This window comes from Lissotriton vulgaris, chromosome 8, assembly GCF_964263255.1.
Source record: "Lissotriton vulgaris chromosome 8, aLisVul1.2, whole genome shotgun sequence".
Taxonomy (NCBI): Eukaryota; Metazoa; Chordata; class Amphibia; order Caudata; family Salamandridae; genus Lissotriton; species Lissotriton vulgaris.
In genome coordinates this window covers 1,163,601,928-1,163,625,648 of record NC_141696.1, presented here as the reverse complement: position 1 = coordinate 1,163,625,648, position 23,721 = coordinate 1,163,601,928, and positions in this window count along the sequence as shown.

The window sequence follows — 23,721 nt, the reverse complement described above, 5'->3', positions numbered from 1 at the left end:
GTTCTAGGAACTTTTAGTGCAGTTTGTGAATAGGAAGGGCCTTAACACTTTAGCCGTGGCCGTTATTTCGCAGCAGTGCGGAGGCCCGCTGAGTGGGCGGGCCCACGTCGGCCTTTGGACGTTCGCAGCACCAGCGAGGTAGAGCTGGCGACGGCCAACGGCCGACGGCAGCAGTTAAAGGGTTAACTTTTGCTGGGAGGGTGCATGTCCTACCTAAACTCTTTTCAAACCTTCCCCTCCTTACTCCCACCAAAACCCTTCCCTTTAGTAATAAGTATTACATATTATCCAGCCACTCCCCTGTCCCTCCCAAATTTACTACTAAACCTATACCGACATGTGCGGAGCTCTCATGAGTTTTTGCAGAGATCTCTGCAAAAAAGATATGCGGTAGGAAACGCTGAGGCAAAGACCTCCACATATAGAACGTTTTGTGAATAGCATTTTGTAGTAGATTCGTTTTAGTACTACTAAACATACTACAAAATGAAGTTTGTGAATAGGTCCCACAATGTTTAAATGGATGGTGCAGCACAAACACAATCCCCCACATGCATCAAGCATTTTTTGAGTCGCAAACGGTGCGATTCCTTAAAATCGACCGTTTGCGATTCCAAAAATGCTTTTTGGAATGCATCAAGCATTTTTAGAAATCGCAACATTTTTGCGATTTCTAAAAATGCGATTGCTTTTAAGAAATCGCAAATTTGCGATTACTTAAAAGCAATGCATGATTTCTTTTAAAATTGCGAAATCGCAATTAGGGGGTCAAATTTACCGAGTGGTTGAACCACTCGGTAAATTTGCAAAAAGTGTTTAAAATGCTGAAAATGCATTTTTTTCAACATTCATGTTACGGACACACATGTCCTTAGGACATGTGTGTGTGAAACATGATGCGAAAAATACATTTCAGGAGTGCATGGGGGGGTCCTTTGGACCCCCCCTGCACCCATGAAATGCATTAACAAATTGCGATTTTCAAAGTGAAAATCGCAATTTGCTAATGCCTTCCCATTGCTTCCTATGGGCCTTTTGGCCCATAGGAACCAATGGGAATAGCGAATTCGCAAATTGTATTTCGGTAATTTATGCGATTCGGTAAAAATTGCGATTTTTACCGAATCGCATAAATTTACCGAAAATATTCATGCATCCCGTTTTGCGAATTCTAAATTGCGAATCGCTATTTTTCGCAATTTAGAATTCGCAAACACCCGGGATGATGCATGTGGGGGCAAATGTGAGAGGTATTTGGGGAATATTGGTGACAGACATACTTATAGCTGACAAGTGACCTATTGCCAAGTGTGACACCCTTAGTCAGTCCTGAGCTTTTAGACAGCAGTACATTGCATACATTCTGTCCTTGAAGTTTTAGTTTTTACATTAAAATAATGGTTTAAAATTCTATTTCGCAAAGGCTTGTTAGCTAAAAAGCCAGAACTGGCTGAAGGTGTCAAATTTCGCACTGAGCTATTTCATACATGACACTATATTCCTATTTTAAAATTATAAACACTGTATAGTAGTAATTATAATGCTTGGGAGTAATGAGGGTGGAAACCAACATTACAGACTTGACGTGGGAAGGAACAGCAAGTGTGGACCAGTATGTAGGATTCTGTCAGCAATTACCTGATTTATTTTGTGTTGTCCTCCCTCACACTGTCAAACCCACGTTTGCATCATGAATCCCGTGCATTATAATGAAACAACAAACCGACTGTGTATAAAAATAGGATATTGCAACTCCTCTCATAACTAGGTATTTTGCCTCCCTCATGCTTCAATATTGTCATGGAACACCTCCGTGACTTGCAATATAATGTACATTTGGTGTTACTTTATCCCACATATTACATTCGAGTTGTAATGTTACAATGCCTGCGCACAGGGATTTTACAGAGTGTGAAAAGCATCTCTATGGGTAGAACACTTACAAGAATATACAAATTCATGAGGCTTGACTCTTCCCGACCCTCTCTCTAAAATCTGGATTAACCCCTCAAGGGTTTGGAGTGAGTGTTGACCACTCATGTACACTTTTGAAGCCATGTTAGGTATATTCAAGCTCATGGCAAGAGGAGGGAGGCTGTTGGAATAGAACATAGGACACAAGGGTCAGTTGGAACGGGGATGCCAGCTGGAAGATCCCCTTTGAGCACCCAACATATGAGTATGCATAGATGTACAGGGAAATGAGAGGGCAAGGAAATGTAAGTGTTGGAGGCAGGGAGTAAAGCTGGTAGGGAGACACACAATATGAGTGTGGAAGAGGGTGCTGCGGCAGGTGTGGAGAAGGGGGAGCACAAGGGCTTTGGCAAGGAAAAAATGGGCAACAAATGGGGATACCAGTAGGGGGATCCCAGGAGAGTAAAACAAAAATGTAGTAGTATCACAAGCAGGAAAGTACAGAGGGGGGCACAAAGTGGCAAAGCACAGGAGCTACACAAGTAGGCAGGTACACGATGGACACAAGCATGGGGGCACCCAAAAAGTACCATTATGGACCCAAAGGTGAAGCACAAACAAGTAGGAGTCACAGGAAGGCCACAAGCTGGAGGGGAAGGAGAAACAAGAACTTGGAGTTGCAGGATAATCACAAGCAGGGATGCCATAAGATGCTCCAGGTAGAGAAAGTGACCTATGGCTTGACTTCGAGTTGGGCAGTAATGGCACATTTTGGTCCTCAGTAACAAGCTTATTGCACTGCCAGTGTGTCACTTTTTTTGATGCACCGCAGTGCATTATGCTTGCCTATATTTGCAAGGCCACGTAAAGTCACCAGGTGTGACTTTTCATGGCCTTGTAATTATATGCCCCTTTGACACATTACTCTGCGTGAAAGGGGCGTTTCGTGGGTGTTCCCAAGCGACTTCATGGAACCTGACATATTCCCAGATTTCCAACTCTTGTAAAGCTGTGGATGCGTCAGAATCCTACACCTCCCCAGGAGTGGAACAACAAGGAGAAATACTTTTATTTCTCCTCGTTTTTACTCTTCCTATGCAGCATGCATAGAAAGTTGAAAATGCTATCAATGATTTTTGTGCATGAAGGTGCTCCTTGCTGCACAAAAACAATCCTCCTCCCAACGCAGGTACCCTTGCAACATGACGCAAGGGTGTTTGCATGGTCACAAGGCTGCTGTGTGTGCACCGAAGAAGGGGAAAAGGACAGGAATGCACCACATCTAGTATATACAGCGTATTTCTGCTCTTTTTATAATGACGCATAGCAGCATAGCAAGAAGGCTTGCTGCACTGCCATGCATGAAACTATAGTAAATGAAGCACATTTGTGTTAATCTGTAGCAGAGCCCATCAATGGGATTTCCTCCACCAAGCTAATCCTAGGGAGGCCGCAATTTACCTTGTGCATTCCCCGAAGACTATATCCATTTCTCTACAAATTATAGGATTTTGCATAACTACCCAAATTAACATCAGTCACGGTTGTATGGCGGTCCCACGTATGCAATTATCACGCATGCCTTTACCACGCTGTTTATACTACACATGTGTCATTACCGTGCATGCTTTTACAATGAATATTCTACAACACATATGCCTTTACCACACCTGCCTTTACCATGAAAATCTCGTTGTGAAGGCATGTTGGGGAAAGACATATGCGTTGTCAAAATTTAGTAAAAAAGTATAATCCAAAAGCCTGAGTCTAAGTGGGTATACCAATCACTGAGGACATTAATGAAAATCTATTGTCATCACTGTGAAAGCTGATGGCCATCCTGCCATAAACTACGTGTACACTCGCTGACTTAACATCAACCAATGGGTGTTCTGCTGCACACACATGAGCCAATTTTCAACAACCAGGTAACGGCTGGTGGGGTGTGCGCAAGTGCTGGGGGATGTTGCATTGTTTTGGCAGGTTGAGGACCAGTCTTGCGCCGGCATTCTGGATGCTCTGTAGCATGCGGGTGAGGTTTTTGTTTATTCGGGCGTAGAGTGCGTTGCTGTAGTCAAGTCTGCTGGTGACCAGGGCGTGCGTGACGGTCTTTCGGTGTTCAAGGGGGATCCATTTGAACGTCTTACGAAGGCGGGCAAGGGTGTGGAAGCAGGAAGACAAGACGGAGTTGATCTGGCGGTCCATTTTGAGCTCGGAGTCCATGATGATTCCCAGCTTGAGTGCGTGGTCCGTGGGGGTTGGCTAGTTTCCGAGGGCGGGGGCCGCCAGGTGTCGCTCCGGGTCTCGGGGTTTGGACCCATGATGAGTACTTCTGTTTTGTTGGTGTTTAGATGTAGGGAGCTGTTTTTCATCCATTTGGCGATGATTTCCATGCCTTCTGGAAAGTTGTGTCTGGTGGTGTTGGGCTCATTGGATAGGGAGAGGATGAGTTGGGTGTCATCTGCGTATGACACAATGTCGAGTGCATTACGACGTTGGGGGCGAGTGAAGCCTTGTAGACGTTGAAGAGCGTTGGGCTGAGGGAGGAGCTTTGGGGTCTCCGCAGGTGGTAGGTGTAGGGTCCGAAAGGAAAGGGGGGAGCCTGACCTGCTGCATTCTGCCGGAGAGGAAGGAGCGGATCCAGTCAGAGGGTGGATTTGTGGACGATGGCGATTGCTCCTCCCAGGTGGGTGGGGCGGTCCTTCCTGGAGATCTTGTATCTTTGGGGGATGGCGATGGCGATGTCAGGTCCCGAGGTGGTGTTGGTCCAGGTTTCAATGAAGAATGCTACATCCGGGCAGGTCCCAGATTTCGATGGCGTGTTTGTGGAGGGATCAGACATTGAGGAGATTTGGTTCGGTTGTGTTCTTGTGGACGGGTTGTGCTGATCTATGTTCTTGGCGGTGCTGCAGGTGTGCCGGCAGCGGTGACTGCTGAAGGGTCCGCGGGTGTCGGTTGGTGATGCTAGCTTGCAGTTGTTGTTGCGGCCTTGGTTGAGTGTGTGGAGTGCTGCTGGGTCATAGCGTTGGCGGGGCAGAGGTCCAGGGTTCCTGGCGCTGGTCGCAGTCTGGTCGCAGACGGGCGAAGACGGACTTGCAGCACAGCGGCCGCCATTAAGTAGGGGTCAGGGAGGGCTCGGCAGCTGGGAGGCGGGAGGGAAGCTGTATTGGTTGTGCTGGTCATGCTGGGGGTGAGGGACAGCGGGGGCAGCTGCAGCGGGGGAGAAACGGGCAAGAAAGGAGGAAAAATAGGTAGAAAGGGAAAAAGAAAAAACTGATGGTAAAGGCATGCATGTTAATTGCATGTGTGGTAAAGGCATATGCATGTTTAAGGCTTGGTGCTAACGGTCACACTTGGTTATGACTGCTTTGTAATGGCTGTTTTCTTCAGTCACTATTCAGCCTTATTTTATAATGGCACAGGCGATTGTGTGCTACTTCACAACCCTATTTTTAACCCGTTTTTAGGTCTCGCCTATGCAGTGCATGAGCTGTCTTGTCGAGAGATGCTGTAAACGGTATATAGCGGGGGAAACGCCACCCACTTTCTGCCTATCTTTTTCTATCTTTTTGATTGGCCGAAATCCTAAATGCTGGATTGTGATTGGTTTTCGGCAAGTTAGTCTTGCCTTCTGACGGCCATGTCGTCATTTTTCTCCTTCCATGACTATCAGCCCCTTTACTTTAAAAACTCTTTTGATCCCCTGCCTCTCACCATTCCCTCTCACAGTCCGTGACTTCTATGCCCACCACAACACCCTCACTCTCGTTCGTGCCTTTTTGGACGCCAGCACTTTTGTTTACAATGCAAAAGGTCTTGCGTAAATACGAGTCCTATTACATTTATAAATGCTTGTTGTCCCCTGGGATTGGCTGAGTGAATTTGCACTCTGTTTTGCCTGACCTGTTCAAAATACATGCCCAATACAGACATTACCTGGAAGCGGAAGCGCGGCTGCGAGAAGGGTCAATGTCAGCAGCAGCATGACAGTGTAACGCTAATGCTTGCAGACACAGGGGATGAGGGAAGATAGGTGCAGCTTTACTGAGGACAGGCAGGAGCCTGAGCTTCCAGACACAGGGGATGAGGTAAGGTACTTGCAGCCTCTGCTGGGCTCCTGGTGGGAAAGGGAAACTGGCGGGCTCACAAACTGTAAATCGATCTAGAACCCAGGCAGTTCTTTTTCGGCCAGCACAGCCTCCATATGGAATGTCCTACTCCCAGATCTCACCCACTCGACTTGCTGCTATGACTCACAAGAAACACAAATGTCTTCCAGTGATTCGCACCTGTTTCCAAAGTGCCTCGCATTCAATCCCTCTCCAGGCACTATGCCTCTAATGTCTACAGCGTGTGTTTCTCTTTGGAGCAGCGTTCCTTTCACAGGCTGTCTCTACTCTCACTGCACACTCCCACCCCAGGCTTGCTCAGCTCTCAGGGCCCGATTCACAGAATGAATTTAAGACTAAATCCTAAACTTACTACTATTTGGTATTCACAGAATGCACTTACTACTTTCTATGCATGGCTTAATGCTAGGTCACCAGATATCCAATTCACTATGGAATCCAGTTCCTCCACCATCAATTTCCTGGATTTGACCATTTATGCACAAGATGACAAACTTTGCACAACTCTCTACAGGAAACCAGCCGAAAGAAATTCCCTTCTACAATATTCAAGTCACCATCCAAGGGCGTTACGGGATAATTTGCCTTTTGGTCAATTTTTGCGCATAAGACGCAACTGTTCAATGAAAGAGAACTATATGGCTGAGTCGGAAGAACTAATCCAACGCTTGCTTGACCGAGGCTATCCTAAGCGTTTGGTCAAACGAGCGAGAAAATGTGCTTGGTTCTGCCCCCGGGAATCACTCCTACAAGGCAGTACACAAGATGAATCTGAACTGAACCGCCTAATCTGCGTAACGACTTTCTCAACAAAAAGCAACAAGATAAAAAAGTTGTTAATAAATATTGGAACCTGATAAGTGAAGATGTGGGTATAAAAGATCCCCCTATGCATTTGTTCAAAAAGGCGAAAAATATCCGGGAGCATAAACATTTTATCAATAGAGCCTGACACTGAGTAGAATGAGAGTGCAAGGCTTCTATGACAGACATATTTGATGTGCTTCTTTATGCTATGTTATGTTATGTCATAGTATAGTATATTTGCATGGTGAGCATTCTGTCATTGATAGGGTTATGCAGCGTCTACGGGTTAGGTACCTTCTCTCCCTATTTCCAGAATTCCTTCGCAGACTAAAGTCTGATTTTGCTTGTATGTTGTAAGCTGCAGATGTCAACCAAGAAGTTGATGTTTTGTTGGTAATAATGAGATGTGCTCACGTACTTGTTCTGGGTGTGGCTTTAGATCTACGCTGTATGCTCGTGTTCTTTACTTTACTTTACTTTACTTTAATTTGCATTTGTATAGCGCATAAATAATCCGAAGGTCTCAGAGCGCTTGCAGAGGAAAAAGATCATAGAACTCCCAGCTGTGGACAGGTAGGCAGGGCTAGAACAGCCACGTCTTTAGTAGTCTACGAAACCGGAGGTAGTCGGACTCAGTTCTTATCTGAAGAGGAAGAGAGTTCCAGGTTTCAGGGGCTGTCTTACTAAATGCCCTGTCACCATTTCTGGCTGTGCGAACCCTCGGGATGGTAAGAAGGGATTTGCCTGAGGATTTCAGCATTCTTGCTGGTTAGTGGGCTTTTAGGTTGCATTCTAAGTATGCTGGTCCTTGTCCATTGATGGATTTATGGACCAGGCAATATAATTTAAACTTGATACGCTTTTGTATAGGGAGCCAATGCAAGGACTTAAGGCAATGCAGAGATGGGGTGCGAGCCGGCAGGTCCAGCACCAGCCTTGCAGCGGTGTTCTGGAGGACCTGTAGGCGGGCCAGGAGAGTGATATTTATTGAGGACAGAAGTGCATTTCCATAATCAATCCTGCTGATAATGAGTCCTTGTACTAGGGGCATGCGAGTTGAGAGGGGTATCCATTTAAAGATTTTCCTCAGCTTGCGTATAAGGCCAAAACCAGTTTGCACTACTTTATTTATGTGGTCAGCCATGGAGAGCTTGTTGTCAATTATTACCCCAAGATTCCTGGCAGATGGTTTGGGCAATGGACAAGGGCCAAGAGAGATTGGCCACCAATCCTCTGACCATATTTTATCGGCTTTTCCAAAAAGCTGGACCTCCGTCTTACCTGCATTCATCATTAAAAAGTTCTGGGTCATCCAGTCATGAATGGATACCATACACTCTTTAAACCTTGATTTGGTTTCGTCTGGGTTGTGGTCTATTGTGACCAGTATTTGGGTGTCATCTGCGTAAGACGCGGTTCCAAAACCGTGCTCACGAATGATCTTTGCCAAGGGGGACACAAAGATTGAAGAGCGTAGGGTTCAATATTGACCCCTGGGGGACACACTTGCCATTGTCATGAAAGTTTGAGGTATGTGCTCCAACTTGGACTTTAGACCGCCTATTGGTCAGATAGCTCATTATCTAGTGTAATGCGGAGCCTTCGACACCAGCCTCAACAAGGCGCTCTAAAAGAATGCAATGTGAGATGGTGTCGAAGGCCGCAGATAAGTCGAGGAGGACAAGTATGGCAGATTGGCTGGAGTCCAGAGTCATTCTTATATTATCTACAATTTCCAGCAGGGCAGTTTCGGTGCTGTGCGATGCCCTGAAGCCCGACTGGGATGGGTCCAGGAGCTCATTGGATTCCAAGTAGCTTATGAGCTGTTTATTAATCATGGACTACATTATTTTTCCAAATAGAGGGAGGAGGGAGATAGGTCGATAATTGGTTTATGATTTGGGGTCAGCCAAGGGTTTTTTCAGAATAGGTCTTATTACTGCTTCCTTCCAGAGAGATGGGACCGAGGAGTGTAGTAGGGATTGATTCAGAGTTGCTGTAAGAGCCGGAATCAGGACAGGAGCAATTTTAGATAGAATTTGTGGGGAGGCAGGGTCTCCAGCGGCTCCTGACTTCATTTTGCGCAGGGTTACCTCCACCTCTTTTTCTGAGCAAGGTAAAAATTTCCTAAAGGTAACAGAGCAATTGCTGTGATTCCTGCGGCTGGTATTCGGTGAGCCTATGGCCTGGCTTACAGGGGGCTACTGAGGGAAGAGCTTGTGTATCTCATTGATTTTATCATTGAAATACGTGGCCACAGAGTCCACCCATTCTTTTGATTCATTGAGTGGATGTTGGTTCGCAGAAGGATTGGTGAATTCTTTGACTATACTATATAGCTCTTTCTGTGAGTTAGCTGCCTGGTTTATCCTATTGCCGAGGTAGACTTTTTTAGCCTCGGCAATCTCTTTCATATAGTGCCTGTGGGCTGCCTTGTATTGTACCCTGTCTTTAGGATCTTTAGTTTGTCTCCATTTCCTTTCTACTATCCTGACCGAGTGTTTAACTAGCTCCAGGTCTGACGTAAACCAGGCCGAGTTTTTAATTGGGGGCTTGGAGGCCCGCACCGGGGCAATAATATCTAATGCCGAGGCGATTGCGGATTCAAGCTCCTTGGCTGCTGTGTTAGGGTCAGTATCCTGAGTGATAACTGGGGGCAAGAAGTGCGCAGCGAAGGAGTCTATGGTAATCTTGTTCCACGGTCTACTTAGTGCGATTTGGGTAGTATTACGGGATTTGGCCTGTGGGCCGGCAATGTTGAATTTTATGAGATAATGATCAGTCCAAAGGATAGGATCGATCTGCTTAATCTCAACTTTTGGGGAGTTTGTGCAGATGAGATCTAGTGCATGTCCTGCAATATGCGTTGGACCTGTGGGAAGTAGGCAAAGCTGTAAGGCCTCGAGGCTGGTGATTAACTCTGCAGTGTGGGGGTCGAGAGTTTGGTCCAGATGATAGTTAATGTCCCCTAATAAGAGGAAGTTCCCTGTGGCTAGGGCGTAAGGTGCTATTGCTTCCACTAACTTCTCCACAAAGTGGGTTTTGGCTCCTGGTGGTCTATAAATGAGCGCCACCTTCCATGACTCTTTGTTCTCTATGGTCATGGATGCAATACACATTTCACCCCAGGCTTCAAGATAGGTGTCGTTAATGTGTAGCTTGATAGCAGGTTTGTATATTATAGCCGTTCCACCACCCTTTTTACCAGGATGGTCAAGTCTATGTACTTTGTAGGAGGGGGGAATGGCTATCGCGATGTCGGGCGAGGAGGATTCCTGGAGCCATGTCTCCGTGACAAATAAGACATCAGGGTTGTCGGAGTTCAAGAGCGCCCATATTTCTAAGGCGTGCTTCGGTAGGGATCTCGCATTACAGTATAAGCATACTAGATTAGTCTGAGGTCGGGGAGCGGGTGTGCTAAGAGGTTGTCTTGCCGCTAATGTTTTAATGCCCCTACCCCTACTGGGCATTATGGTGGTAAAACTAGCTGTGTTTAAGGCATTAAGCTCCAGGTTAGTGTAGCGTATAATGCCCATAGTGAATTACTGAACAGAGGATGTTCAGCACCAAGGGTCGGGTGAAAAGAGCAGGGTACCTGGCGTCTGGAGTCGGCCGGGATCGGACGGGCGCAGACGGGCTTGCCTTTGGCGCGCCTTCGGCGCGCCGCTGCGCGCGTCCGCTCGGCGCACTGGGTTAAGTAATGACAGTGGGCGGGACCGCAGCACTGAGTTACTTAGCCTCTGCATTCGAAGGCAAGTTTGAATGTGTGTGCATTAACAAGGGGCATCAGGTGATGTTATGGGCCTTGATATTCATCTAACATGCTTATCTTAGTTGTGTTGGGTTGGATTTATGAGTTGTGTGGAAGTGTTCTAGTGTTTGCTGGCGTGGTGTGATGCTGTGGATGAGTGTTCTTTGGGCACACTGCAAGGTTAATCGAGGTGTAAATACCTGTTTATACCTGAAACAGAATTCCATGTACATGGGCAAATACTGCATCACTTAGGGGAAGATTTACGAAAAAGTCGCACAACGCAGCCCCTGTGAGGCTGCGCTGCGTTGTGTGACAGGGAGGGAGCAAGAGAGCGTCATATCTTCAAAGATATGGCTATCTCCACCCTTTTCCTTGTGCCGGCACTGATTACAGCTGCTGTGCGCCATGCACAAACCTTTGCGCCGCAGCCCTAGGGTGTGTGCATGAGTCCAGCATAGGTTTTGTACAGGAAGGGTGTATCCTTCCTGTATAAAATACTATGCTCGACACAAGAGAAAGCTTTTCCCACCTAGTATTTCGTGCTGCACAGTGCAGCAGGAATGCAAAGTCGGAAAAGGAAGGAGAAATTAAAGCATTTCTCCTTCCTTGCACCTAGTTGAAAAGGGCGCAGTTTTCTCGTGCTAAATCCAATCTACTGTTTTTAGTAAATTGGGTTTAGCGTGAGAAAGCATGGGCGGTTCATGGGAATGTCCACGCACCGCCCTTGGTACGCCCCCATGGCGTTAAGTAACGCAAAGCAGGGCAATGCGCTGCTTCGCATTACTTTTACGTTATTTCCAGCGCTAAACAAGTTTAGCGCTGGAAATTAAATTACCAAAAAAGGATTTTGCGTTGTTTTACGATACCTTTGTGACACAAACATGGCACAAAAGCTTAGTAAATCTTCCCCTTAGAATCTCAGTTTCATGTGCATAGTAGAGTTTGTACCTTCAAGGAATATCCTAGTAGCTGTATTCGGAGCCCTATTAAGGATATCCTGACTATGGGCCATATGTATCAACAACCTGATTTACGATTCTCAAATAGAGATTTTTTAGAAATCTCTATTTGAGAATCGCAAATAGGGATGTATGTACAAAATCGCAATTTGTTTGTGATTTCTTAGTATTCCTTAATTGCGATTAGCAAATTGTGAATCGCAATTAAGGAATACTTTCCCATTAATTTCTATGGGCCAGGAGGCCCATAGGAATGAATGGGAAGTTATTCTCAATTTGCGATTCGCAATTTGAGAATTGGAAATTGAGAATAATTTCAAGGGTGCAGGGGTGTCCAAAGGACACCCTGTTGCACCCCTGAAATTCGCATGGGTGCACATGTGGCTCACATACATGCCCTAAGGGTAACTTGAAGTTGGTGGTAATTTGCAATTCCTTAAGGTCAATTTGCATTTTTTTTGCATTTAAGGAATCGCAAAATTTGCGATTCCTTAAATGCAATCGTAAAATAAGAAATCACAAATTTTGCGATTCCTTATTTTACACGCAGATTTCTTTCATACAAACCATTTAGCACTAATGCGTTCGTAAACGCCGAAATTCTGCGAATTTCGGCGTTTGCAAACACATTAGTGGTTGATACAATATGGCCCTATATCATTTACCTGCTATTCTCAATGCTAGAGAAACCAAATAGGCTTAGATTATCTGAATACTTCGATAACTAAACGTTTGTGTGTCAGGGATAGTAATTATGATCAGGGCTGACATATTTCAGGACAGGGCTTTCATACTCCAATGGCAACCTCTGTCCCCGTGGTGTGATCTACCGGAACCAGATGTCAGGTGTTGAAATACAAGGTCCCTTCAAAGATTGAGCGCCTGATGTAGAATTTGCAGAACAATGTGATGGATATCTTGTCTGCCTTATTACAAGCCCCATAAGGTCTAATGTACTCGTACTAAAACCGACCGGATATCTGTCATGTTTGCGCCAGAGCAACCCACCTGGCACACGCTAAATCAGAGCCTGAGTATGAAATTCAGCTGATTTAGGACAGAATGCATAATGGACTGGTAAAGTGCTTTGGAATTAGCACACGACTGTAATGTTCCAAGGAGCACCATATTATCATTCGCTATTAGTGTTGGTGTGGGAGTTAAATACACCCACACAATCTGTCTTTCGCATGTACGCACACAAAACCCACACTGTAGGCAAATACAATTGATCAGATTAAACGATGGAGGCGTTTTATGTGCTATTTTATCAGCTTTTACTGAAATGCATTAAAATTCATTTCTCTTGTTGTGTAAGTAGAAAACATTTCGCAGGTGAACAAGTGCTGTTCACCATCAATCTAACATGAGGCTGAATGACTTCTGCTTAAGGGCTTGGAATATAAATTGTAAGAATTAGAATGGAGTATTTACTACAGCAGGTTTATTCCATTACCAAGTATGGCAAATACTTCCCATTCTGAGTTTTCCATTCAGCGAGGCTTGTAATGCAGAACTGATATTTAAGACACTGAGGGGCAGATTTACAAGCCACTTGTGCCTCATTTACGTCGCCGTTGCGTCACTTTTGTGATGCAGAGGTGGCGCAAATCCTGTGCCATGGTGCGGGGTACTTACAACGTGACGCATCTGGGAGATGCGTCACGTTGTAAAGCCCTGCGCCACATGTAGGCGTTCCTGCGCAGGGGGGGGCGTTCTGGCGCAGGAACGCCTCCTAAAAGTGGCTGAGTGAAATCTACAAGATTTCACTCAGTCATTTTTAGGCCCATGCTGCGTCAAAACCCTGTGCCTGCCTGAAGCAGGCGTAAGGATTGACGCAGCATTAACTAGATAGGGCCTAAATAGAGCATTGCTGGAGCTGCGTCGCTCAATACATGGCGCATCCCTGCTGATTTGCAGGGATGCGCCAGTTATTGTAAATATGCCCCTCTGGGTCTCAGGTACAAAGAATCGATGCTGTAAACGTGGTTGCAAATTGCACACTTACTTTGTTTTTAGGTCTCGGCTAAAAGACGCGCGTAAGCGCGTCTCCGCCGAGATCTTATGTCAGCGAGTAGCAGTCCCAGGAGACAGTCCTGGCCACGCGCATCCTTCCAGGCGATTTGTAACTGGAACGCGCGCTGTGGCCAGGCGCTGTCTCCTGGGAAGCGCAAGCACCACACACGCATGCGCATACACACACACACGCGCCCATGCACGCACGCACATACATACATACAGAGACACCACCCCTGACTCATACACACGCGCGCGCACACACACAAGTGCACCGAGGCCCCCCCTCCCCCTCCCCCGCCGTCACCATCGCGCACATACATACACACACACACACGACCATACACACACACAAGTGCACTAATCGCGCTCCAGACCCCCCTCCCCCTCCCCCGCCGTCACCGTCGCGCACATACATACACACACACACACACGAGCATACACACACACAAGTGCACCAATCGCGCTCCAGAACTTACCTTACCTCAGCACGCGGCGCCCAACCTCCTGCTGGCGCGGCCCCGGGGCTCTACACCGCTCACAGGAGCCCCGGGCCGCGAGACGCTACGACTCCGCCTGCCTCCTCTTCCGGTGTGAACGTGGCCCCGCCCCCGTCACAGGCGACCGTGCCTGACTTCCGGGGCGGCCGCGAGTTCAATGATGAAAGACGCTTTGTTTACATCACCCATTGATTGAACTCATGCAAGAAAATCGCTTGCCGTACTGCCAAATTCTGTCTCTCTCTCGTTGAACCCGCATCAACATTTTGGATTAAAGCATACAGTGAATTCCAACAGCCCTCAAGCCAACGTGCGATAGAATGTGAACGTTTATATTCAAACATATTCAGAAGGACGCAACCACAGAGTTAAAAACAAGCATTGGAAAAGCCAATAGGTCTCGTCTACATAAGGTATTGGGTTTGTCAATGCTTGGTGGTGGTGAGTGCAGAGTGGTGAGTGCAGAGTGGTGAGTGCAGAGTGGTGAGTGCAGAGTGGTGAGTGCAGAGTGGTGAGGGCAGAGTGGTGAGTGCAGAGTGGTGAGTGCAGAGTGGTGAGTGCAGAGTGCAGAGTGGTGAGTGGTGAGTGCAGAGTGGTGAGTGCAGAGTGGTGAGTGCAGAGTGGTGAGTGGTGAGTGCAGAGTGCAGAGTGGTGAGTGCAGAGTGGTGAGTGCAGAGTGCAGAGTGGTGAGTGCAGAGTGGTGAGTGCAGAGTGGTGAGTGCAGAGTGGTGAGTGCAGAGTGGTGAGTGCAGAGTGCAGAGTGGTGAGTGCAGAGTGGTGAGTGGTGAGTGCAGAGTGGTGAGTGCAGAGTGGTGAGTGCAGAGTGGCGAGTGCAGAGTGGCGAGTGCAGAGTGGCGAGTGGCGAGTGCAGAGTGGCGAGTGCAGAGTGGCGAGTGCAGAGTGGCGAGTGCAGAGTGGCGAGTGGTGAGTGGCGAGTGCAGAGTGGCGAGTGCAGAGTGGCGAGTGCAGAGTGGTGAGTGCAGAGTGGTGAGTGCAGAGTGGTGAGTGCAGAGTGCAGAGTGCAGAGTGGTGAGTGCAGAGTGGTGAGTGCAGAGTGGTGAGTGCAGAGTGGTGAGTGCAGAGTGGCGAGTGCAGAGTGGCGAGTGCAGAGTGGCGAGTGCAGAGTGGCGAGTGCAGAGTGGCGAGTGCAGAGTGGGTGCAGAGTGGCGAGTGCAGAGTGGCGAGTGCAGAGTGGCGAGTGCAGAGTGGCGAGTGTGCAGAGTGGCGAGTGTGCAGAGTGGCGAGTGTGCAGAGTGGCGAGTGTGCAGAGTGGCGAGTGTGCAGAGTGGAGAGTGTGCAGAGTGGAGAGTGTGCAGAGTGGCGAGTGTGCAGAGTGGCGAGTGTGCAGAGTGGTGAGTGTGCAGAGTGAGTGTGCAGAGCAGTGAGTGCAGAGTTGTGAGTGTGCAGAGTGAGTGTGCAGAGCAGTGAGTGCAGAGCAAGTGTGCAGAGCATTGTGTGCTGTTGAGTGCAGAGTGCTGTGTATTGGCAATGTTAATGACAATGGCCATTTATTTTTGATTTAAAGAAAAAAAAAGAAATGTCATGAGCAATGCCAATAGCTCTACCTTTAATGATGCCGAGACCATTGCATTGCAAATGCTTGTTAATTTTGTGAGCTGGCCAATGTACTAATAAGTCAGTTTACAAAATCCAGGATAGCAAAGGATTGTAGTTCTACCTACCTCATTCATATTCATGAGGTAGGAGCTAACTGTGATCATCTAAGATTCGCCACAATCACAGGGATGGTAGACTGCTGGGGTGAGCAAACCACAGTGTCTTTGATTGCCTTTAAATAAATCAGTCTTTATGTTTTTTTTTATGCAGATCTTTTGCTTAAAGGTCCCCATTTAATGGGGCATCTTCACAATGATGCCTGCATGCTTTGAAACTTCAAGTGAGCCAACACTATTTTCACGGTCCATACCACCACCAGATTGTGGTATAATACTGTACTGCGCTTCCCTACAACCAACTGGCGGGGGCATCTTCAGCGACCTGCAGGGCCGTATTACACAAAGTGCTCCCAGGGCGCAACAGGCTTTTTTGTCCGCTTTGCGTGCCCTGGAGCACTTTTGCATTACAGAAGGGGCCACAGATGCTTGTGCGACCATTTCTGTAATACTGAAAGCGCAGATGCACATATAACGCCAGCGCTTTCTCAAGAGGATGTTCCCTCATTTGCATGGGGGGCGTGGCCCCCTCTAAATAAGGAAATCCCTTTGCCTCTGTGCCCATGCCGTATAATAGACATTGGAGCAGAGGCAAAAAAGCTGGCAGGGGGGTGCACTGAAAGTGTTCTCCCTAATAGCAGCCATCTGGAGGGGGTATGGGGTCCATAGGTGTGCAGTCACATCAAGAGTGTGCAGTGAGCTGTGTAAGATCCACTTGAAGGTGAGTGCAGTCACTCACTCCACCCGCCTGCAAGCTTTAGAAGAGCAGGCGGGCATGCGCATTCACCGCAATACATACAACATAGGGGTTTGCTGTGACCAGTGAGGATGAGGACGGCCAGGAGGAGGAGAGACCACGGCCAGGACGAGGGCAGCCTGGAGAAGACAGAGCAGGTAAGTGTTTTTATTTTCTGTTTATTGGTAGGGTGGAGCGGAGCGGAGTTCCATGGAGTTTTTCCATGGAGAGTGCCACTCTGCGTACTCTGCCAAGGGTTACTTTTGACCCCCTCACCAGTCAATCTTTTGCACCCATTTAGGGCCACATGTACAACTTTTCACCAGTCGCAAATGGGCCGATTCGCAAAGTCAGCCCGTTGGTGAACGCAAAACGGCTTTTTGGCATGTACAAAGTCCAAATACCGATTTAGTAACTTTGCAACAAATTGTAATTTGTGTTTTGGTATTCAGTATTAGGAAGGGTCGTGTTAAGGGCATCCCTTCCTGACACCGACTCGCTGTGCCATATATACATATATACAAATGTTTTGCAACCAAACTGCAGTCACAAATCATTCACTTTGGTGGTAACCATTAGCAAATGGGAAGGTGTCCCCAGGGGACCCCTTCCCCTTTGTGAATGTATGCGAATAGTCTCCCATTGTCGCTACGTCTGGTTCCAGCGTTACTTCACTCCTATACACCCTTGCTTCCCTGGGGCAGGTAACTTGGTTCCTGGGGCATCTACGGATGGGGTGGTTCTCCAACCTTCTGTCTTCCACAGGGTTTCTTCAGCTTCCTCCGGGGATGGTCCTTTTTCCTTAAAACTGCAACCTCGACTTCTACATTGACCTCCATTGGGCAGGCAGCAGTGTTTCCGCTATGCACACAGCCTCCCTGGAGTTCCTGGGTACTTACCATGAGTAGTTTCTTGTGTCCCAGCTCTTCTGAGTCTTCTAGTCCAAGTTTCGTTCTCCTTTGCAGTTTACATTCCACTTTCTTAATCTATGCTTTGTCTCCCCCTGCAGACCAATGTATATTTGTGCTCCTTACCTGATTATTTCAATGTATTCTTGTGTATTGGGTTGATATCTCCAGATAGGAGATATACCAATGTGTTAGTGATTGTGTTGTGTAATAAATAGACTTATTTTTACATAAACACTGTGTGGTTCTTTTTCATTTAACTTACACTATTGATTACAATTGGTAAAACAAGCTGCTTTACACTCTTTCAAGATAAGCCTGAAGGTTGCTCCCCACAACTACCACTTTGAGAGGTTTCTATGGTTATCAAAGAGCACTAAAAAATCACCATAAGAGTTGTCTGGATTAGTGCAAGGTGCATCACTTAAATATGCGTGCACCATATACTAAGCCAGCCTCCTACAGTTGATATATCATTTAAATATTTTAATATTTAGTGTATTTAAATACATTCATGGAAGGCTTACATCCAACAAAAGAAGTGCAGGCAGAAGAGTTACCACCTGACTCCATGTCATCACAGACATCATTTCCAGTCCTAGACTTTAAGCCCTCAAGTCATGCTATGAGTGTAATTGGCTAAGTTGCTCAATCAAAAAAAAAACAGGACTACAAGACCAAGCAATCAATCCCATTAAAGGACTGAAAACCGCTACCGTGATGACCTTGAGTGAGTTGGCCAAAGTAGTGGGCATGGTATTTGGTAAGCTTGAAAGACTGAGGACTTTCACCCACCAGAATCAACAAACTAAAATCTGAGGTGGACAAACTTTACCCTTTAAGGAAAGGACCTAGATATGAATTTATAAATAACTAGCAGCCCGCCCCAGCGTTGCCTGGGGGAAGCATTTCAGGTTTGCGTGCACTCATGGCTCCCGCCCGACCCTCCGCCCGTCCCTCTGTGCGCACCCGCGGCTCTTGGCTGCTTCATTTACCTCACCCGCCGGCGTTGCCCGGGGCAGAAGGGGGCTGGGGGCAGCATTTTGGACTTGTGTGCACTCATGGCTCCCGCCTGTCCCTCGGTGCGCACCCGCGGCTCTTGACTGCTTCACTTACCTCACCCGCCGCTCCTCCCCGTGCTGCTGATTTTACCGCTCCACTGCTCCTCCGCTTCTCGCTGCTCCTCACACCATGACCGCCGCTCACCGCTCCTCCCCGCGCTCATGTCCTCTGCTCTTCCTGTTGCTCCTGAACGCCGCTCCTCCCCGCGCTCCCGATGTCATCACGCGGCTGGCACTACTTGCAAGGCACTACTTTATTTTTATTTCTAAATTTTTTAAACAACGTATATATTTTTTTTTTATATAGCCTATGTCCTTCTGCTTGCCCTGAGGTTTTCAAATATGTCTTGTGTGTTTGGATTGGTGGTGTACTTTTTGAGTTTACGTGGCTCAAAGGACACAGTTCTCTCTTTATAATAGTCGTATAGATGGGTTTCAGTGTAGGGACAATGCAGCCCATTTATCAGTAATGTATCAAGGGTGTCTGAGGTTAATGACAGAAAGAATAAATCTCCCCCCTCTTCCCCATGTAGCTTGGTATTAAAAGTTAGACATAATTGGGTTGCAGTGAGCCCATTAAAGTCGTAGGCACTGGTGCTACTACACCTACTGCACTAATGATAGCCATGTCACTGTTTGTGCCACTATTTGTTCCTCATCTACCTCTTTCCTCTGTTTTCCATATCTTCATCCCTTTCTCAGCTCATCTCCTTTTTCCCTTTCAGTCTCTTTTCTCGCTGTCCCATCAACTGTCTTTCTCTTTACCCCCTCTCTCCTTATCTCATGTCGTTACTTCATGCTTCTTCTTCTTCTCTCCTTCACTGTCTCCGTTTCCCCTCATCCTCTCTTCTAAATACATCCTACCTTTCATTTTACACCAGTTTCCATTTATTATCCCTGCCCTCTCTCTATCCCCTTCTTCCCTCTCATATTTACATATTTGTCTTCACTTATCTCTCTGTCTTTCATTTCATTCTGACTCTTCTATCCAAAATCCCAATTTCTGCCCCTCTTCTTTCTCTGCCATATCCATCTTTGCTTGTTTTTAACTCCTTTCTCTCGTTCATCTTTACTTCCATCTCCTTAGTCTCACCTTTTCCTCTCCTTGAGTCTTTTCATGATCTACTTTTTTGTCCATTGTCTCTCTTCCATTCTTCCCTTAGCTTCTTCCTCTCCATTGATCGCCTTTTCATGCTCTCTGCCTTTATGTCCTCCCTCGCTCTACCCTTAATCTATCTTTCCCTTTCTCCCTTTTATCATCTTCTTCCTCTCCTTATTATCTCCTACTGTGCATTATTTGTGCTGTTTCTTTTTAATTTCCATATCCATCCATTTACCCTCTCATTTTGCACCCTTCCTTCCTTTTTCTTTCTCTATTTCTTTATTCCTCCTGACTTACCCAACCCACAGACCACCTCACCACCTCTCCCACATTCACTGTCTGGAGAAATGTAATCACAGATGTAGGTCCGTGTAAAGCACAGGGTACATTGTTTTTACTGATGGTGTCTTTTGAACTGAAGCTGGTCAAAGCCATGCTAGACTATCACATTTAAATGTAGGAGGATAGGAAGATTTTGTAATGATTTTCTGAAAGAGCCTATTGAGGTGAGCTCTAAGATTAACAGGGAGAGCTCCCTAGGTTCCTTTGCAGTATCTGGGAACATTTAGTTTAGAGTTTTATGAATCTCTGTAATTCAATGTTGACAACGTTTTTACTACTGAAATATGGCTTATTAGGCAGCTGATTTTAGTTTTGCCGGCTTCAAAAGGTAGCCAGTGTCAACCGCTGACTAGGGAAACATGATCACTGTTTATTCTTAGAGGAAATTAATCAGGTCTTGTAATGGTGGGTGGTTTAAAGGTAAGTGATAGACACCTACTGGTATTGCATTGACAATAGTCAAAGAAGGCCAGGAAGTGTTGAAACGTGTCATTTTTTCTGCTGCAAAATTAAATTGTTTTCAGCATCAAGAAGCTGTGGTGTGGCTCGTCTTTCCTGTATCAAGGTGAACAGGAGGCTCTACATGATTGATAGCGGGGTTCCAAGATACCCACAACATGAACCCTAACCCTGAGGCTCTAGAACTCATATCATATTACCCAGTGGCGGTGGACAGATCTAGTCAGCTGACAGATCTATAGATAGGATCTCATTGGCTGCCACCACATCAACAATAGGCGATGGTAGCCATTTTGGGACTCGGGAACTCGATCCCATGTCCTGAAAAAAGTTTTAAAATCCTATAAGGGGACAAGGTAGGGATGCCCTGCCACCATAGGCCTGGTGGGAAACCCCTGGGACAAAAAACGATTTTTAAAAAATTACAAATTCGCTAAGATATGTGGTAATATTTTTTTTTAAATGGACAGTTTTTTTTTTAAAACTCGGGATGACCATAAATTTGGGAGTGTGAGGAGCAACATATTTGGGCCATTTCCAAGCCCTGTTGACCCCTTTCCCCAGGACCGATTTATTTTGAAAGTGGTGGGGGATCCATGTCCCTGGAACCCCATCTCCGGATCTGATTCATATCTAAACGGAGAGGGGCATGCAGACCTTTCTCCTTGGACCATTTCAAGCCCTTGTGATTCCATCCCCTGGGGATGAATTAAAAATTATGGGAAGGGAGTGTGCAGCCCCTCTCCCCGAGCCGTACTGAGGCCCCAGTACCCTATGCCCCAGAGCCATGTATAAATTAAGGGGAGAAGGCGTGCAGCTCTCCTCCTTGAACCACGCTATGTTCCCAGGCACACCCTCCCTAGGGCTGGCTCTGTGATGGTGTCTCAAGTACCCCATACTCCAGGACACCATTTATTCCCTATCCGCGGGAGCGTGGGCAGGGAAGTCTTTTGTGATCACCCCCCGGTGGGAACCTTTGGGAGCATAAATAGTTCTCCCTGTCCATGCTCTTGTGGGCAGAATAGCTGCCGCTCAGCAGGAGCAGAAAGAAACGTTGCTCTTGCCAGGTGGGAGCAATGCCAGCTCCAGCCACATGTGGGATGGGTGCTGGCAGGGGAGCCAGCAGAGCTGTGGGAGCCGTGTGGTTTTCACCACAGCCCACAATGTAAGAAATGCTGTGGGGGGTACCGAGTGAGCACTGGTGCACCATAGTTTGAAAAGAACAAAACAGAACATGTACCCAATTCCTGCGCAGCCCATGTGGCCTCTTACAGCTAGCCGGCGGGCCCTTGGAGCTTGGTGTTCAGCCCCCATCAAAAATTAATCCTGTGGTGTCCCCCGGGCAGGCACAGGGTCACCCCACTTTGTATTTAAAAAAATGGCAAACCATGTTACCAGTTCATGTGTGTCCCATGGGGCTGCTTGCAGGGAGCGGACAAGACCCCTGGGGCGACCCCTGCCCGCCCCTAACAAACATTAATCTGTCTATGTCCGCTGTTTGCACCCAAAACAAGCATTTACAATGCAACGGTCTCTGCATTGCAAAAGTTAGAGCTATTAGCATTGTAAATGAACGCGACTTTAAGGTCTTCACATTATAAATGACAAGGTCTTTTATTTATGTTTTAAAAACCAAAACATAAATAAAAGTCATTGTCATTTACAATGCCAATAGCTCAAAGTCGCGTAATGTGTATGGCAAACTACAGTAGCCTCCTGACGAGTGCACTTTCACTTAATTTTTTACAAATGAAAGCCCTGCCACTTTTTTTTTTTTACAAATTAAGCACGGGTGGTGTCCGTGTGTGCATGGGGGTGGTGGTGTCCGTGTGTGCATGGCAGTGGTGGTATCCGTGTGTGCATGGCAGTGGTGGTGTCCGTGTGTGCATGGCAGTGGTGGCGTCCGTGTGTGCATGGCAGTGGTGGTGTCCGTGTGTGCACGGCAGTGGTGGTGTCCGTGTGTATACGGCAGTGGTGGTGTTTGTGTGTGCATGGCAGTGGTGGTATCTGTGTGTGTATGGCAGTGGTGGTATCCGTGTGTGTATGGCAGTGGTGGTGTCCGTGTGTGCATGGGAGTGGTGGTGTCCGTGTGTGCATGGAAGTGGTGGTGTCCGTGTGTGCATGGGAGTGGTGGTGTCTGTGTGTGCATGGCAGAGGTGGTGTCCGTGTGAGCATGGCAGAGGTGGTGTCCGTGTGTGCATGGGAGTGGTGGTGTCCATGTGTGCATGGGAGTGGTGGTGTCCGTGTGTGCATGGGAGTGGTGGTGTCCGTGTGTGTTTGGCAGTGGTGTTGTCAGTGTGTGCATGGGAGTGGTGGTGTCCGTGTGTGCATGGGAGTGGTGGTGTCTGTGTCCGTCTCCATTGCACGGTGGCCAACCCACGAAAGAACAGTTTAATTCACCACTCCAAAAAGTTAAACTCCTGCGCCACTTTTACTGAGCCCAAACAAGGATCTGTGTAAATGTTACTTCTGCGTGAGAATATTTGCCTTCCTTCCTTTTATGGACGCCTTAGCTGGCTCTGTAAATTGCCGGCATCTGGCTTGCAAATGGCGCCCCTGCCCAAACGCGCTCTTGTGTGGAGCATTTCATGGGCTGGCTGCTCGTGGCTGGGGGCGGCTGCGCGCGCGCGCGACCAAATCCACATCACTATCGCGCACTCACCATCTGTTTTCCCCGCAGCTGGGCCTTGAATAATTGTCCGGGAGCTGATGGACTGAGGGGGGCACACCATCTCCGAGGGCTTTCTGATTCATTAAACCAGCCTGGCTGCCCCCCAGAGGAACCGCAGCACTGGTTTATTCATGATGGCTTTAGAAAAAACACTGTACATTTTTGTCTGACAAATGGTATCATTGTATAGAAAGAAAAGCTCTCACAATGCTGTATTGCCGGGTTTGGCAGGCGGTGGACGCATTCACCTCTAGGGGGCAGTGTTGTGCTCCGAGGAACGGGGGCTGAGCGAATGAGAGAGGTGGAAACAGCACGTGCTGGTTGTATTATGACATTTACACATAATTTAGAGTGACATACATAACTTTGTGAACAGGGCATTCAGGCCAAATGGGCATCAGTGCCAATAGTGCCGGTTTATGTATTAAAATTGTGCATTAGTCAATTGCCATTGGTGAAACTTGGTGAATTTGCAATGTTACACAAATGTGTACAGCTCGTTAAGTAGCAAACCCTAATTTTTCCGCCGAAAAGTAAGATGGTATACAAATAAAAAATAAAAGATAAAAAACCCGGTAGAAGGACACGCTACACTTTTGAGCAATCTCAAAAATAAACAAATGTGATCACATGGGAAACGTGCCGCTCGGCAGATCAAAGTAAAACAGCTGCCACCTATGCACACTCCC